Genomic DNA, 18,672 nt, shown 5'->3' with positions numbered 1-18,672 from the left:
ACGAAGAAATTCACGAAATTGACGATATCGTGAACTTTACCGTGAACTTTTCACGATGAAATTGACGATATCGTGAATTTTATCGTGAAAAGTTCACGATATAAAGTTCACGATATCGTCAATTTTATCGTGTACTCTATCGTGTACTCTCCTGACGGGCGCTTCGTAAACAAAACCAGCCCTAGCTGGGGGAGACAGAGAGAAGGGAAAAAGGGAAAGGGAAAGAGAAGATAAAAGGAAAGAAAGAATAATAAGAAGAAAAGAGGGAAACGGGGGGGGGCGAAGGGTTCTTGCCTCCTCCTCACTCCCCCCCCCCCGCCAAAAAATAAATAAGGAGAGAGAGAAGGGAAAGGGAAAGGGAAAGAAAATATAAAAGGAAAGAAAGAAGAGGAAGAAGGAAAGAGGGAAACGGGGGAAGGGCGAAAGGCTCTTACCTCCCCCCCCCCCCGCCAAAAAAATTAATAAGAGAGAGAGAGAGAGAGAGAGAGAAGGGAAAGGGAAAGAAAGAAGAGGAATAAGAGGGAAACAGGGGAAGGGCGAAGGGCTCTTGCCTCCTCCCCCCCCCCCCCCGCCAAAAATAAATAAGAGAGAGAAGGGAAAGGGAAAGAAAATATAAAAGGAAAGAAAGAAGAGGAATAAGAAGGAAAGAGGGAAACGGGGGAAGGGCGAAGGGCTCTTGCCTCCTCCCTCCCCACCCCCGCCAAAAAAATAAATAAGAGATAGAAAGAGAAGGGAAAGGGAAAGGGAAAGAGAAGATAAAGGAAAGAAAGAAGAGGAAGAAGAAGAAGAAAAGAGGGAAACGGGGCGAAGGGCTCTTGCATCCCCCCGCCCAAAAAATAAATAAGAGAGAGAGAGAGAGAGAAGGGAAAGGGAAAGAGAATAAAAAAGGAAAGGAAGAAGAATAAGAAGAAAAGAGGGGCTCTTGCCTCCTCCCCCCTCCTGCGCCAACAAATAAATAGGAGAGAGAGAGAGAGAGATAGAGAGAAGGGAAAGGGAAAGGGAAAGAAAATATAAAAGGAAAGAAAGAAGAAGAAGACGGAAAGAGGGAAACGGGGGAAGGGCGAAAGGCTCTTACCTCCCCCTCCCCCCTCCCGCCATAAAGGGAAAGAGAAGGGAGAGGGAAAGAAAATATAAAAGGAAAGAAAGAAGAGGAAAAAGAATAAGAAAAGAGGGAAACAGGGGCGAAGGGCTCTTGCTTCCTTTCTTTTCTTTCTTTTCCTTTCTTTCCTATTCTCCCTCTTTTTCGTTTTTCTCTTTCTTTCTTCTCTTTCCCTTTCCTTCTCTCTCTCTCTCTCTTATTTATTTTTTGGCGGGGGGCGGGGGGACGAGGCAAAAGCCCTTTGCTCCCGTTTCCCTCTTTTCTTCTTCTTCCTCTTCTTTCTTTCCTTTTATCTTCTCTTTCCCTTTCCCTTTCCCTTCTCTCTCTCTCTCTGATTCATTTTTTGGCGGGGGGAGGGGGGGGGGCAAGAGTCCTTCGCCCTTCCCCCGTTTTCCTCTTTTCTTCTTCTTCCTCTTCTTTCTTTCCTTTTATCTTCTCTTTCCCTTTCCCTTTCCCTTCTCTCTCTCTCTCTGATTTATTTTTTGGCGGGGAGGGGGGGGGGGGGGGAGTGAGGAGGAGGCAAGAGCCCTTCGCCCCCCCCGTTTCCCTCTTTTCTTCTTATTATTCTTTCTTTCCTTTTATCTTCTCTTTCCCTTTCCCTTTTTTCCTTCTCTCTGTCTCCCCCAGCTAGGGCTGGTTTTGTTTACGAAGCGGCCGTCAGGAGAGTACACGATAGAGTACACGATAGAGTACACGATAAAATTGACGATATCGTGAACTTTATATCGTGAACTTTTCACGATAAAATTCACGATATCGTCAATTTCATCGTGAAAAGTTCACGATAAAGTTCACGATATCGTCAATTTCGTGAATTTCTTCGTGAAAAATATGCGATAAAATTGACGATATCGTGAATTTTATCGCATATTTTTCACGATTTAGTCTATTCGCGATGTCCCTTCAGGGCCACCATAATGATCAGACATGTTATTGAATCCACCGTGGCCGGGTCGGCTCGATGTAAGAAATTATACACTTCATTATACTCGTAGATTGGGAAATTTTAAAGTGGGAATAAAGATTCGAATTGTAGTAATTTCTCATAAAATAAATACCATATCAATTAATTAAAACCATAATAAGACATGTACCATAGAGTGTAAAATGTATTCGAACTAATTATATTATACTAAAACTCGATTGTAACCTAGCTATAGTTAACGAAGTTAATCCCTGGCATGCCGGTGGCAATCATTGCTTTCAAAACAAATGAATTCCTAGCCACTATGATTGCCTTGCGTTATACCGAAATGATTAAAACATAATCCAAACTAATATAAAGCGCCCCTATTGATGTTATATTTATTGTTATAATTTTGTTCGTACATGCAGAGAAGACAAATAGATGAATACAGCATAATATGTTTCTCTGATTCTAACAGGATAAAGCACCCCAAGCATTCTACAACCCGTGTTGCATGTAAACATGTCTAACATACCAAGATGCGCCGACTCTTCCTTGAATATACGCTGGGAAAACCCACACACAATCAAACATGCATTACAGATGCCTATGACCCTTGCGATTGTTATGTATTTGAATAGATCATGGAAAACCCCAATTATGATAAGCGTTTGATAACCAAGGTCATATCACTAAAACAATAAACCAAATGACCCCCCCCCCCCCCCGAAGCCTCAACCACACTCAATTCCATTGACATTGTGATAATATATCCCTGGATGTGACAAGACAAGACTAGACTGATGTTTCCTAAAGATTAGGGGGAAAGAAAGGGGGTTAAGGAAGGGTAAGGATTGAAGGGGGAGCGGGGTACGGGATAGGATAGGATGAATAAAAGTATCCTCTGCAACATTATCAACATTATGAAATATTTAAGCCCGATGTAACGATGACCGGTATCACCTAAATATTACGAAACCTTTATATTTTGTTGATTTTGTTGTTGTTGTCGCTTCCATTCAACGTTGATTATAACCTTCAGTGACCTGGTATGAATAAACGTATGAATAAAGAGTGGCCAGTTCGCTAATTTTACATTCTTATTCATATTGTCCGGAAACCTCGTGAGTCTTCTCAAGTTGGCCACCCAATATTCAAATGTGATTTTTTTTTTAATCTTCATATATCAAATTGAAATCCAACTACCACATACATCTGTGAATCTTGATGTAAACTCCCTCTTTTTCTTTTTTTCTCTTTTCCTTTTTTCCCCTTTTACCAATATTATTTTCCTCCATTTAGGGTTAAACCCCCCCCCCCTTGGTATTTTAATGTGTGTATTTTTTAGGAAAACCCCCCTAAACTCCCCCTTTGTTTTTTGGTTTTTTAATTATAAAAAAAAAATAATACAATAAATAAATAAATAAATCATGCCCATGGCTGACCTAAAGAAGGTGACCTAACCCCCCCCCCCGACCAACGAAGAAAAAATGTCAAATTTTCAAAATTTCGAGACCAAAAAACAAAAAAAATAGAGTCCGCTTACCCCCCCCCCCCCTCCAAAAAATAAAAAATAAATAAAAAAATGGGCACGATTACAAAATGTTAACCCCCCCCCCCCTTGAAAAAATCCTGCGTACGCCATTGTGACCAAGTGAAACCAAGTTGGCCAAAATCTGTAAATTGATGGCTCCGATCCAATGAAGGATGGAGCCCCCTCTGTTGCCCGTATGCGTTCAGTCAGTTAATCAGTTATTTGCCACTTCATTGCCAACAATGTGACTACTCCCTCTACCCTTTTTTGTCTTCCGACGATTGCTCTGGCAACATTTATTCCAACGACGTCTAACCAGGCATTTTGTTTCCCTCATATTGTTTCAAAATGACCTACACAAACAAAAATTAAATTAATATATACATAGAGCAAGACGATATTAATAGACTGAAATTCAAGGGTGTAGAATATTGTTATGTAACGTATAATTTACGACCTAGGATAAAGAGGAAAAAAGTAATACAAATGATACGGGAACTACATAAAAGCTTGAACAAGATAAATAGGAGTATTAATTATATCATGGGTTATAATGGAAAAGTTAAGCAAGGCCCTCAAAAGAGATTAAGTAAGGAAGCTAGCGATTTTATGGAAAAGTTACATTTAATAGATATATGGAGAGAAAGAAACCCATTTACAAAATTTTCACCAACAATATTCAATTTAATATTCGAAAGTCGATTAGATCATTGGCTCATATCTGAATGTCTGGAAGGGCGGGTTATAATGTGCGATATAATAATTTCTTTTGCACCCGACCTCTCAGCAATTTTTCTGTTTTTCTACGATAAAACAGAAAAGAATATAGAAAAGAAGGGATCTTATTGGAAATTTAACAACAGTCTTTGTGTGCAAACGTAGAATATGTTAAACAGATGAAAGAAGAGATTATCCGATTAAAGGAGGAACAATAGTTAGAAATTAAAGATAGGAGAGTGCTTTGGGACTATATGAAAGTGAAAATAAGGAGTTTTTCATAAGCCATTACAAAGAGATTAGCCATGGTCGTAGAGAGAAAAGAGAATTTCTTGAAAAGAAATTGAAAAGTTATAACATACTATTATTCAAGGAGTGACTGAAGAAAAAGTTAAGGAATTAAAAAATAAGAAAAAAGAACTCGCAGACGGTTATGAATATATTTATGAAGGCATACAATTCGATCCCGGGCATCATATTATGAAAGTGGGGAAAGAGACACAAGATATTATAGTCAGCTGTTGCATGCAAATAAAAGGAGAAGCATCATTAAGAAATTAGTCAATGAGGGAGGAGAAAATATAGCAGAAAGACATGTTAAAGGTAAAGACCAGTATTGGAAACGCCCCAATTTCAAAAAAATGAAATGGAAGCTCTCATTACCAATCATGTGAAAGAATATGTTTTGACTAATACATGATGATAACAAATTTGCCGGGAAACCGCCTACTAATTCATATATTTGGTAAATTTGTTTCTCTCATGGTCTGTGAGAGATATAGGGTAGTCCCATATACATCTTTCTGTGTATAGTGCTTGTAACTTTACGAAGAATGGGCCAAATTTCTTATCATTTTGATGATTCCAGAACCTTGCAGATGCTACATGCTAGATGATCAACCTTTTCTGATCGATTCCACAACGTTTCTTTCACAATGCAATCGCAAGACCATAACTGGTCTTTACCTTTACACTAAATAAAAACATTTTACACCAGACTTTACCCTTGGGAAGACTTGGAAGAAACAATTGCATCTGATAGGGATTTTTTTGAAGATCTACCAACATTGAAAAGGGAAAGTATAGAAAATTGTGAAGGTGAGATCTTTGGAGAGGAATGTTTTGCGGCTCCGAAAGAAATAAAGAAAAAAAAAATCACCAGGGAATGATGGGCCAACAGTTGAATTTTACAATACATTTTGGTCAGACATAAAAGATTTACTACTATAGGTGCCTTCAGTGAAGCCTATGTCTCTATCGGCATCACAGAAACAGGTTATTATGATCTTAAAAGCTAAAGAGGGCGAAAATCAACATTTAGTTTTTAAAATAAATATAGGCCAATATCGATTATAAAATTGTTTCTTATTAAAGTAGAGGCCACATGAATAAAAGACATCTTGAAAGATTTTGTTCTGATAAATCAAATAGGGTTTAAAAAGGGAAGAACTGTAGGAGAAGCGATTAGAATAATTAACGATGTTGTTTTCCATACGTCTCAACATGGCAGGGTTTCTGATAACTATTGACTTTGAGAAAGCCCTTCACTCGGCGTCGCGCAGGTTTCTATACAAAACGTTATGTTCTTTTGGATTCGGTCAGCAATTTCGTAGATGGGTGAAAATACTGTATACAAATACACAAAATTGTATCTTTAATGGAGGAAAGTCGACCGTCTATTTTAATGTGGAAATGGTTGTAAGACTGGGGGATCCTCTATCTCCATATCTGTTTATCTTATGTATAGAAATACTGCCACATAATATACGATATAATAAGGGTGTCAAAGGAATTAGTTTTGGAGAGGTGGAAGTACAGCAAGTTATGTATACAGTTGAAATGACCCCTTTTGTTCAAGAGGAGGACTCCATAACAACAGTATTAAAACTGTTAGAGAATTTTACAAAACTATCCGGACTCCGTGTAAACAAGGATAAAACAAAAGTGTTGTTGTTAGGCGCCCTTCGAGGAAAGTTAGTTCGTATTTTAATAAAAGAAAAAACTCAAAATTTAAAGTCTGTATAATAGTATGTTGATAATTATGAAACTCATTATTTTGTTTATATATATTTTCTTAAATATTCAGTCTTTTTCTGAAAAAAACATTGTTTTGTTCTAGCTTTTGGGTTGAAATAACTGTTTAATGCGGTAATATCTTTCTATTATGTGATTGTGATATATTTTCGTCCTATACATTGTGAAATATTCGAAGAATTATGTTGTATTTATGTTTGTTTATCAAATGAAACAACAAGTTTTGTTATAATTATGTTGAAGTTTTGTATAAACTTTGTTATGTAGGAAAAAGAATTGGAGCTTTGAGAAATAAAATCAATGAATAGAAAAAAATCAAACAATTGATCAATCGATTAAGAAACCATCCAAAAAACTTTTTTTTGCGATTTGTTTAAAATGTGAAAATATAACTTTGTTTATGTGAATATTTTTCATCTGTAAATGTGTAACTTAATTCATTTATAACCTTGCATGGGAATGTTATAGTTTACTTGCAATTAATTTAGACTTATGTGAAGATTATTTTGTAATTTTGTATACAATGTTATAAATTATGTACAATTTTCTTTATGAGAGAAGAGATTAAAAGCCTATTTAAAAAAAATGGAAAAACGATCATTCATTTATTTAATCAATCAATCAATCAAAGAATCAATCAGTTACTAAAAAAAAAAAAAAACCAACCAATCAATCGAAAAATTCTACTTATAAAAAAACAAACATTCAATCAATAACAAAATCAACCAACCAAAAGATCTTTCAATCGACCAATCAGTCAGTCAGTCAATACAACAACTCAACCAACCAATTATCAATGAAACGAGAAAATCAATCAAGCTACCTACCAATCAATCAAATCAATCAGTCAATCAATCAATCAATCAAAAATAAATTAGGTTTAAAGAAAATAAAACAGACATTCATCCAATTTTTTTTCGAGGCCTTTTTAGTCGCACTTCACATGTTTACAAATTCGTTGTATCATGGTATTGTAGTTCCAGCTCCTTGTTAGTATCTTTAACATAATTGCGAGAAAAAAAAATTAGCATTGATCAATTCGACTTTGTATCCGATGTTATATGCATTAATACCCACGACTTTTAGTATAATGAATATACCCTCTTCAAAAGAATTAAAGTAATGTTTATCCAATTATTCATTCACAACATAAATTGGGTGGATGAGCCCTTTCGACAAAAGTTGGTTTTCAAAGAGGTCCACTAAATAAGCTGGCAAAGAGGGGGTAGTCGCATAGGGCGACTGTCAAAATGAAATGAAATTAACTTACATTAATTATAGAGTCAACAGTAAATACTTTGATTTTTACGAAGCAATACAATAATTCTCATCAGTATATTATTAATTGAAAAAAGAAGCAGGAATGTAAAGCATACCAAAATGCGTTATAAACTCCTAAGGGTATCTGGTAAAGCGCATATAATAAACCCTTGCAGGTAAAAAGCGCTGTACAATTTGTTCCGTAATGTATTTATTAGGACCGCTTAAACAATGCTAATGCGTATAGCATATTAAATAATTATAAATATTAAATATAAATTCAGCGTCTATGAGGTGAAATGTTAATTTAAAACAGTAGTTGAAGTAACAAATTGTAGACATTTTGCTGGCTATTCCCCCTTCCTTCCGTCTGACCGTCTGTCCATCGCTGATTGGCTATAAGTTGGCCTCGATCAACGACGTAGCTAGATCTCCGGACTGGTGCATGTAGAAGGTTTAGCCAGCGGGTCTACACCTCGCCTCCACCGCCGTCAATACGGCTAGGTCCCGTACCACTCGTCTGAGAGGAGAACTCGTTTGGTGACATATTGTATCTGTCAAACAATTGGAGAGAAAATTGTCGCGATATTTTTGTTTATAAAAATTACACAGAGATTAGTTAGTAATCATGTGTTGCATATACAAGAATACGTTTGAGATCAAACAATAAGGGACGTTTACACATACAGAAAAAAAAGTGAGATTTAAAAAAAAAAAAAAAAAAAAAATCGAAAATCTTTTTTTGTTTGCGTGTGTGGACAGAATAATTTCACTGATCTTCGCGATTCGCATCGTGATCCAATTCGCAGTACTTCTTGCGATTTTTCAGAATAATCACGATAGTTTGTGTGATTGGTATTGAGAATCAAAAATCGATTAATTTAATCCCAGGATTCCTAGCGCGCATACATCGTCGAGATTCAAGCATGCGCAGTTCGGATGTTTTTTGCCGTGGAGCGAGTAATTGTGTATGAATGGTCGCCACCCCAAAAATCAATCTTTGCATCGCGATCCAATTCGCACTGTTATCGTGTACATTTTTACACTTTAAGGGTATATGTCCTTACTAAATTTTTCTTCGTGTCGTCATTTGTAATGCCTCGTTTGGTGCACATTTTTAAAATTAATAACAAATTTAACATTATGGAAATGTTATTTCATGAAACAAAGGATATTAAGAAAGAAATGTAGTAGTTCGGCGAGCAACACCAAAAGTAGAGTGCACCAGAACTGCTCCAAAAGTCATCATTTGGCCAATAAAAACCTTGGGGAACTATGCAAATACTTTAGGGAGACTGCTATTCCTTTAAAAACATGGAAAATAACGAGTAGACTAGGGTTCGCGGAATAAATAATTACCTGTATTGCAGCAGTTTTATTAGCGTTAGAATTTAAAGCCTTCTCCGAGGCGTCATGGGAGTCATGCATCCGCCCCGGTATTAAATTATGAGCAAGAAAATGTACTCTTACCTGTGCAGACAATCTGCTTCAGATGATGCCGAATGAAATCTATCAAGACTTCCGTTTTTCAAAATGAAAGAATTCAATGCTGAATGCATACTGAGCTAGAATGGCTCCTTCAAACTGCTCTGAAGATACTAATGAAAAGTGTGGCGCCCAAGACGCAGACGCGTATACTTATACTGCATCAAAATAATTAATGGTGCCCCCACCCACTCTTTGGGAATCCCAACTTTACTTGGCCAATCAGAGACCCCATCAGCTGTATGATCGACCAATCAGAAACGAGTGCATACTTATCTCCCAGGGCAAAAAAGCTTCGTCATCGTCATCTGCTGTAATTGTGGAAACAATTTTAAAGGGATAATGTAGTTTTGAATTGTTGGATGTAACGTCCCCTTGATCCTATATAGACAGCGATACCTCCCATAACAGTCAATATATCTATAGTGGTGACTTCAAATTTCTAACCGTTTTATATTTTATAAATCACTGTTGCAGATAAGATGGAGCAACGTCATGAGAACATTGGAAAGCTATTAGTAAGATCTGAAACTTAGATACACCTGTTTCAGAACGCTATTTACTGTTTATCGTTAACATTTCTCATCATTTCGATGCAGATTGTGCCTAAAACAAACAGTTGAAAACCCCAAATACATTGTAATAATAAATCATATTTTATCTTTGTTTGAATAATTCAGTTGAGTAGAGATCAAATATACGATTTTGTTTAAATCTAACATGAAAGAAAACACATTGTCTTTCTCGATAAATGCATAAGTAATTCTACATCGCGAGGATTGCGTATTCCTCAATGCTACGTTAAGTACGTTAAAATTGAAATTAATGCCTTGAATTTTAAAGAACAACAGAAACATAAAAGTACACAGATTAATTTGTCCGTGTTTTACATTGAATAAAATACCATATCAATAAATTGAAACCATAATAAGACATGTACCATACAGTGCAAGGGGCATTCGAACTAATTCAGTTACACTAAACTCGACAATAACCTAGTTAACGAAGTTAAGCCCTGGCATGCAGGGTGGCAATTCTTTCTACAACAAACGAATTTCTGGCCACCATGGTTTGCCTAGTGTTATCCCGTGATGATTAAAACATAATCCAAACTAATATAAAGTGCCCCCTATTCATGTTATATTTGTTGAAATTAAAAGACAAAGAGCTGATTACAGCATAATATGTTTCTCTGATTCTGACAGAATAAAGCGCTCAAGCATTCTACAACCCTCTTTGCATGTTAAACATGTCTAATATACCCAGATGCATCGACTCTGCCTTGAATATACGGTGGGAAAACCCACAGACAATCAAACATACAAATGCCTGTGATAAATATAGAATATAGCGTGTGACTGCACTTGCCGTTAAGGTGCGTTTGTATGTATTTTAACAGATCATGGAAAACCCCACTTGGCACTAATGATTACAAAAAAACAATATGATAATCGTTTGATATTACAACAAGGTCATACTTCTTACTCACACCAAATGCTCCCCCCCCCCCTCCCCCGAAGCCTCAACCCCACGTAATTCTACCGTAATAATGTAGCCCTGGATACTACTACTACTACTACTACTACTACTACTACTACTACTACTACTACTACTACTACTATGACTACTACTACTACTACTACTACTATTACTACTACTACTACTAATAATAATAATAATAATCAAACGGTGCTTATAAAGCAAGACTACACAAGACTAGACACTACAAGAGACGACTAGACTGATGTTTCCCAAAGATGAAGGAGAATAGGAAGAAAGAATGAATGCAGAAGGATAAGGTTGAACAGAGAGAAGATAGAGAAATAAAGAGAGAGAGAGAGAGAGAGGGAGAGAGAAAGAGAGAGAGAAAAGGAGAAAGAGAGAGAGAGAGAGAGAGAGAGATTGTGCTCGAACATCGAACCCAATTGATTGAGATTAAACAAGAACGAAGAACGGAAATGAAAACAACAATACAGTTATTTATGCGGAATTCCCCGGTGAATAGTTTATTGAACCCGCATTTGAGAAAAATCTCAAATTATACATGATTGTACATTTATTTCTTTCCTACAACAGTTTATAATCAAAATAACAATATTAAAGGAAGGTATAAAGTTACATACATGTAATCTCACCCAATTCATTATTATTATATATTTGTTTAATTATATTTTATTTCCTTCTTCATAAATTCACATTACAAGAAATTATCACAATACTTAATACAAGACACTTCTCATAAATTACAGCAATAATTAATGAACAATGAACATAGAAAAAGGTCAAATTATACATAATTGTATATATATTTTTTCATATAACAGTTTATAATCAAAGTACCAATGAAGGAAGGTATGAAAATACAATTAGTCCCACCCAATCACACACTCGCACACACACATACTGAACAAATTCATGACACCCCCCCCCCCCCCTCTAGCACACCCACAGCACACCCCTTCCACACCAACACACACACACTACATGCAACCTGTTCCGGTTTGTCCACCTGTACAAGAGAGAGAAGAAGAAAAAAAACATCCATTAAAGTAAAAATGCATCGATTTGTTCCCATTTCTCGTCCCTGTAATCTTTCAGCACAGTGTTTTACTTTCTGTACGAATGGCAGAGTTCCTTGTTTTCTGGAAATAAAAATGATATACTTTACAAGAAATATGATACAATTTATCACAAATATTCTAGCAGTATTGCTGGATATTCCCCACAAAATGTGTTTCCAATCAGCACTGTGAACTTCGATTAATTGTAACTTTTTAATTACCTCCTGCCATAACTGTTTAACTTTAAGACAATCTATATAAAAAATAATGTTGGTATGTCTCTGCTTATTGTCTACAAAAAGAAAAAATGGTCTGACTCAACCAAATTTGAAGAGCGCTCTTTTCGTATATACAGCCCCTTGTAATTGTTTGTATTGAAACTCTCTTTGTTTATTACATTACATTGCACATTTCATCCTTGTGAATGTTTCTTTCAATTTCCTCATTTCAAGATCATATTGACAGTAACCGTAACCGTAACATGTAATATGTATTTTTTTTTAAATTCTTCAATGAAGTCATCATTTAACCGCCTAGACTTTATGTCACAAAGTTTCTGTAAACGTCCAAATATCATTATTATTGATGGTTATTTTACCTCACTGCTAAGAAAGCATTAATGCTCGTACGTAAGCAACCAGACGGCCGACGGCTTTAGGTCCTCTCCGAGGGAACTGGTAGTGAGGATTAATGCCTTACCAAAGGGCACTAGCGCATCGTCTTGGTTTCGAACCCGGGTCGCCGGATTACGAGACCACTGCTCTACCAACTGAGCTATCGTGCCTCCATCAATTTTATTTCAAATTTTCAGTGTCCACTTCCATAAAATCACTTTGAATCCATTCTTCTCTGATTGCTGAAAAGATCTTTTGAATTCCAAGCAAGCTTTCAGTTGCAAAACCCGAATTATAAGAATGTTAAAGAATGGTTTTAAATAACCTCTGGCGATTATATCTGATGCTTCAAGTATACTTTTCTGAAATGATTCGACGTCCAAAAATGTTTGATTGATGAGACATATATACTTATTATTTAATATAACCGGATTATTCTTATTTTCTCCAAAATATCTTCACTTATCTAATTCTTGCTATGCTTTCAACATGTCTTTATAAAACAATGGTATACCATTCAAATCCATCGTATTTATATCAGACTTTCCGACCTGAATACTTTTCTTCATAGAGCAACCGTTTGATCCACATTATTCTCTGAGTCTTGACAAATACCTTGGAGTTTGTTACTCTGTAATTTTGATATAATATTTTCCGTTTTATTCAGTCTATCCCTACCCAAATATTTGTTTTAAAATTTGTTTTCGATTTCTTTAAAAGTGCTCGGTGGGACTGTCATAAGAGACGAAATATAATGAAGTCTTGAATATACATATATTTTCAACAATTTAATTTTACCAAACATCGTTAAATCTCCTTGCTTCCACATACCGATTAGTCTTTTGATTTTGCTCAAAATGTTGTCATGGTTCAAATCATTTTTTATTTTGGAATAACGTGCGAAATATACCCCTAGGATTTGTATATGTTGTCCCCAATGTCCGAACAGAGGTTGACCCAGCCTATCACTTTCCTATCCCAACCACATGAAATTTGTCTTATCCATATTTATCTTCAATCCACTTAATTTGTCAACATTTTTGAAAAGCTCTCTCCACTCCATTAATGGAATCCGTTTCTTTTAAAAACAATGTTATATCATTTGCATACAACACTTGTTGTATTTCTCTACTCCCAAATCCTACTCCTTCAATACTCCCATCTTTCCTAATATAACGAGCCAGTAATTCGATAACTATTACAAATAAATATGGAGATTAAGGGTCACCTTGTCTTACTCTTCTATTCACTTCAAAATATCTTGTTGAGTGTCCCGCGTTCATCACGCAACCGCTAACATTATTGTAAAGGATTTTTACCCGAGAACACAGAATATTACCAAACCCCGAATGTTCTGAAGCTTTAAGTTCATGGGAAATGCAGTCTAATACGTTTTCAAAGTCTACGGCAATTAAAAAACATAATGGCTGAGATGATGATTGAAAGAAAGTATGATCAATTAACCGAAACGCTTCCCCAATATTCTGATGTTTAACATAGCCCACCTGATCGTGATGAATAATATCCCCAAATACCACTTTAACCCTTGCAGCTAATACTTTTGACAATATTTTATGATCTACATTTAAGAAAGTAATTGGCCTATAGTTTTTCATGCGCAAAGGGTCTTTGCCTTCTTTCTCAATTAGTGTAATTACCCCCTTTCTCTGTGAGTAGGATAACATTTATGTTTCAATACCTTCATTGAAAGCCTCCACTACTGTTTTTCATAAGGTATAGAGATCCTACATAGGTTGGAGCCCCCTCTATTGCCCGTATGCGTTCAGTCAGTTTGTTTGTAACTCCTGGAACACAATGGCCCGAATTCATGAAGGAGGTTTGTTGACAAACCTAGGTTTATGTGCGTCATATGACGCGTCGAATTTGTATACACACCTAGGTTTGAAACGCGCCAAAATGCGTCATAATTATAACGCACATAAACCTAGGTTTGTCAACAAATCTCCTTTGTGAATTTGGGCCAATATGACTGCTACCTCCCCCTTTAATTTGGGGTCCTAAAATGTATTCCAACGACATTTACACCAGGCATTATGTTTCCCTAACATATAGCTCCGTTTAGTCTCATTTGAGAACGCCCCCTATCGGCAGATTGCAGCAGCCTAACATGTACGTTAGCCTATGGACTTTTACCCAAACAAATCGTTAAAAATTAATTTTTTGTTTAAACGAAAAGCACATCCACCCCGACGTACGTTATCACTTGCTCTTTCATTGGACCCCTCATGTCCCATTGACTTTTGAAAGTTCACCCACCGTAATTTGATCAAAATAGGTAGCAAGCTCGCCATTGCCTATATAACACATGTACAACAAGTCGAACTTTGGAATCAATTTACCACGCGATTGTATGGTTATAAGTCAAGCACACGAAGGATAAGAAGCATGAATTATCATAGATCAGTTCTGATTTGTTCATTATGTCAATTTAATCCAACCCCCACCGTAATTTTTCCATTTAGTATAGGCAAGCATTTTGCCGAGGTAAGCAAAACATGAATATTCATGAACACCATGAACTATTCAGTTATTAACAGAGGGGTGCAATTGTGCACCGCACCAAACTCCCCTACTTTCAGTCAAGTATTTCATTGTATTATGTACTTTGGTAGGTTTATCTTACTAACTATTTAATTATCAGATATCAATGATAGTTTAAATATATGGAAAAGATTCTTGTATTTTATATTTAGCAAAGCAATCTCACATACAAAATCACTATCAAGTGTCGTCTGATCCGCCGATTGCCGTCTGCTATATACGCGAACTAGCCTACGTTTGTGCTGGCGAAAATGAGACAACCGGAGCAATATGTTTGTTATAAAATGACAACAAAATCTTTTTTTTCCTTAAAAATGCATGAATCAGGATTATCCTTTCTTTTTTAAGGACATATAATAATATGCCAACCATTATATATTTTAAGTAGTGCCGCAATGAAAGCACTTTGGTGAAATAAAATAAAAACAGAAATTTATTATATTTTTTGTACACGACAAAAGAAAGAGTTGTCCATGAATATGTCACAATCCACTGACAAAATTGCCCATTTGAGATTCGCATAGCTTTAGAATTCTCATATTTCAACCAACTAACCAACCAACCAATCAATTGACAATTTAATATATTAAACAAACAATCAATCAATCAATAAAGAAATCAACCAACCAACTAACAAACCAACCGATCATTCATTCAATCAATCCATCGTTCAATCAATTATTAAGAAATCAAGCCGTTACTTCAAAAATACCAACCAATCAATCGTTAATTCAATCTTTAAAACAAACAACCATAAAATAACAAATTCAACCAACCAACATATAATTTAGTCGATCAATCAGTAAGTCAGTCAATCATAACAACAACCAACGAATCACCCAAATTAATTAATGAAATGAAAACATTTAAATAAAATGATACACATACAAATTATTGTTTACATCACGCAATCAGAATTAATAAACCATGATGTGTATTTTTTTCTTCGAGGCTTTTTAATTTAGAATATTAGACAATTACTGGTACTAAATTGACAGATGACATTCAAAACAAATTTACAGAATAGAAATTGAAGTTATATTATTCATTATTACGGGCAACTAGAACAGACAAACGAAATTACTGATTCAATCTACAATTTGCAATTTTTGTTCAGTCGAACCTTTTAAATGTTACAAATAGGTAGGCCCAATCGTGTGATTTTGCACATGATAACAAATACTTCTTAAATTTGCGGTCATTTATTAGAATAAAATCAGAGCGACATGGTAAAGATGAAAGTTATTTATTCAATGACTGTACATTAAAGGCCACGGTTTATGATCAGTTAAAGTACCAATCAACCTTCATTATACTACGACTGCAAAGCAGTTGTAGGCCTTTTCATTTTACATCTTGCACGATTGCAAGTACTTGATTTTGCTTCGAAAGACTTCGAAAGACATACTTTAATATTGGAATTAAAGGTTCTTTATGTTACTATATTTCTCTTTGCGTCGACATTTATAATACCCCGTTTGGTGTACTTTAAAAAAAAAAAACAATTTCAGAAACAACATTATGGAAATGATATTTCATGAAACAAAGGATATTGAGAAGATATTCAATTGTTCGACGATGGGATAAAGTTCGAATCAAATAATTTTACGTAAATGATATATTTTCTTTAATGACTATTTGCTAGCGATTCCTCCTCCGAATCTGTCTGTCGCTTGAATTAAGTTGGCCTCGATCAACTAGATCTCCAGACCGGTCCCGAATGTCCAGTCTACTTCCTACGCCCGCCACCGCCTTTAGAGCTTTGGCCCTTGCTCCCGGAGGACTGCATCTTAGAGACCGTGCTTCCCGCCGGGACTCCACCCCCATGAGACTTTGCAGTTGAGGACATATGACCAGCTGCAGCGGTACCGGAACGGATTCCACTAGGTCCGTAGCCCGTGCGGTTGGCTCCAGCGCTCACCTGGGATGGTGGCTGATTTGAAGACATATTTTATCTGTACAAGATGCAAAATTGTAGAAAACACACGTCTTATATTATTGTATGGGAGGATAATGAGAAGGAGTACAAATGTTGGCAAAGTGATGAAAACGTAACGTAACTGGGGGTGAGGGGCGTACGGAGGAAAACAATTTAAAGAGAAAATTGATTTCTAGGAAATGTGAAAACATATAATGTTTAATCTTTATATTCTTTTTGATATGTTAGTGTGTGAGAGCATCATAGAAAAAATATCACCTTCAAAGGATTACTTTCAAGATGCTCTCATATTTGAAATATGACAAGTAACAGCTATAAATTAGGATGTGGACCACAAATTTATCATTATCTTTGAGAGTGCTAGAAGGGTGAGAGAAGGAATGAAGGACATGGGAGCATGTAGTGATGATACGATTAGATAGGATGAGAAAGCAGGAGATGGAGCGATTAGAGAATGAGGTTGTAAGAGAAGGGCTCACTTCGAATCATTGGGTCATCACGTCCGGTCGGGTCGTCACGTTACACGACTTTGTGATACGAAAGCGGAAAATCACGTGATCTTTCGTAGATTTGCCGTAGGGTCGGATCCAATTTATAGGACACGTCTTTGTAGATGAGAGGGGTTTATTTCAGAAACATTATCCCCGAAAGTTCGTGAATAAAGGGGCACGTTTTCACAAAGGGTGGGTAACGCGACCACCTAACCCGACGCGATGACCGATGATTCGAAGTAAGCTTCGGAGAACATTTTTAACATTTATTTTGTGACAACAATAATATGTCTTTATTTAACTCCAATATAGGTTCATATTTTTTCGTAATATTCATTACATTTCTGTGATTTTTCTTTAAATATACCCTATCAACGTCTAATAAGATAAAATATCCTTGATTTAAAATTAAAAAAATAAAATCGGTATTCTGAGAATCATTTTAGCGAGATTGTATCTAAATTCAAAATCACATCACAATACTTATTGAAAGTAATTGTAAGTTACAAGCTCTACAAAATGGCCTTAGTTGATAGGGGTAAAACATAACATCCTTATCAATGGTTTTGGTAGTTAGTGATTTCATGATTGCTCAGTCAATTATTTAACACACACACACACACACACACACACACAAAAAAATACTTTTTCAAATTTGATAATTTTTAAACTCAAATTCCTAGAAAAACAAGATTACTGAGAAAGTATGTTATCACTGATAAATAAAAGATAAATGAAATGGCCCTGATTTATAAGATGAAAGAGAATGATGGATTTTCTAATATAGACACTTCATACAGAATTTAAATTCAGTCATAAGCTACTGGAACCCCAAAGATAAGGCTATTCTATCATTTTCTATTTCATCATTTTTACCGTTATTGAAAAGGCCACCCCAATTTCGGAGAAATATCAAATATCAAATAAAATGGAAAGTCTCTTTATCCAGGATTGTCTTACATTCACGGGAGACAAGAAATGACTTTACTTCGCCTACATGAATACAAAATGAAAAAGAATGCATTGATATTCTCTTACCTGTGCAGACAATTTGCTCCAGATGATGTCAAAAGAAGTCTATCAAGACTCCTATGTTTCAAATTGAAATAGAACTCGATGAACAAATGCATATATAAAAGTGTTTCAATTGAAGATATATTACTTATGATATCTTTATATAGGGCAGCAAGACCAGATGCATTAACCACACTACGCCCATGCACTTCCGGAGAACTAATTACCTCGTCTGTCCAATCAGAGCCCGCGTCTTTATTCCATAGACCAATCAGAAGTGTCCTTACATAACATACCCTCAGGGGCCTCAAATATTATTTCGAAATGTACTGTGATCTGGCCTTGGCAAGGTGTCTTTATTGCAACGATTTGTTACGTCAGTGACTGCAGTTGCAGCCGACTGCGACATCGTGACTTTAAAGAGAAGGTTGGAATCTGGTGAAGGGGGAATATCA

General features: G+C 35.9%; 1 long non-coding RNA gene across 1 annotated transcript; it reads right to left on the bottom strand.

Moving 5' to 3' along the window:
• Window positions 1-7,201: 7,201 nt before the first annotated feature.
• Window positions 7,202-9,137, bottom strand: LOC755132. Its single transcript, XR_143792.2, has 2 exons — window positions 9,022-9,137; window positions 7,202-8,105 (listed from the first exon to the last, which is right to left on the bottom strand). It is a non-coding gene; the product is annotated as an uncharacterized LOC755132 (long non-coding RNA).
• Between the last annotated feature and the right edge of the window lie 9,535 nt (window positions 9,138-18,672).

The sequence above is a fragment of the Strongylocentrotus purpuratus genome, unplaced genomic scaffold (genome assembly GCF_000002235.5).
Source record: "Strongylocentrotus purpuratus isolate Spur 01 unplaced genomic scaffold, Spur_5.0 spur5_scaffold_19, whole genome shotgun sequence".
NCBI lineage: Eukaryota > Metazoa > Echinodermata > Echinoidea > Camarodonta > Strongylocentrotidae > Strongylocentrotus > Strongylocentrotus purpuratus.
The sequence above is the reverse complement of the archived record's forward strand: the minus strand, read 5'-3'. Positions and strand labels throughout refer to the sequence as shown.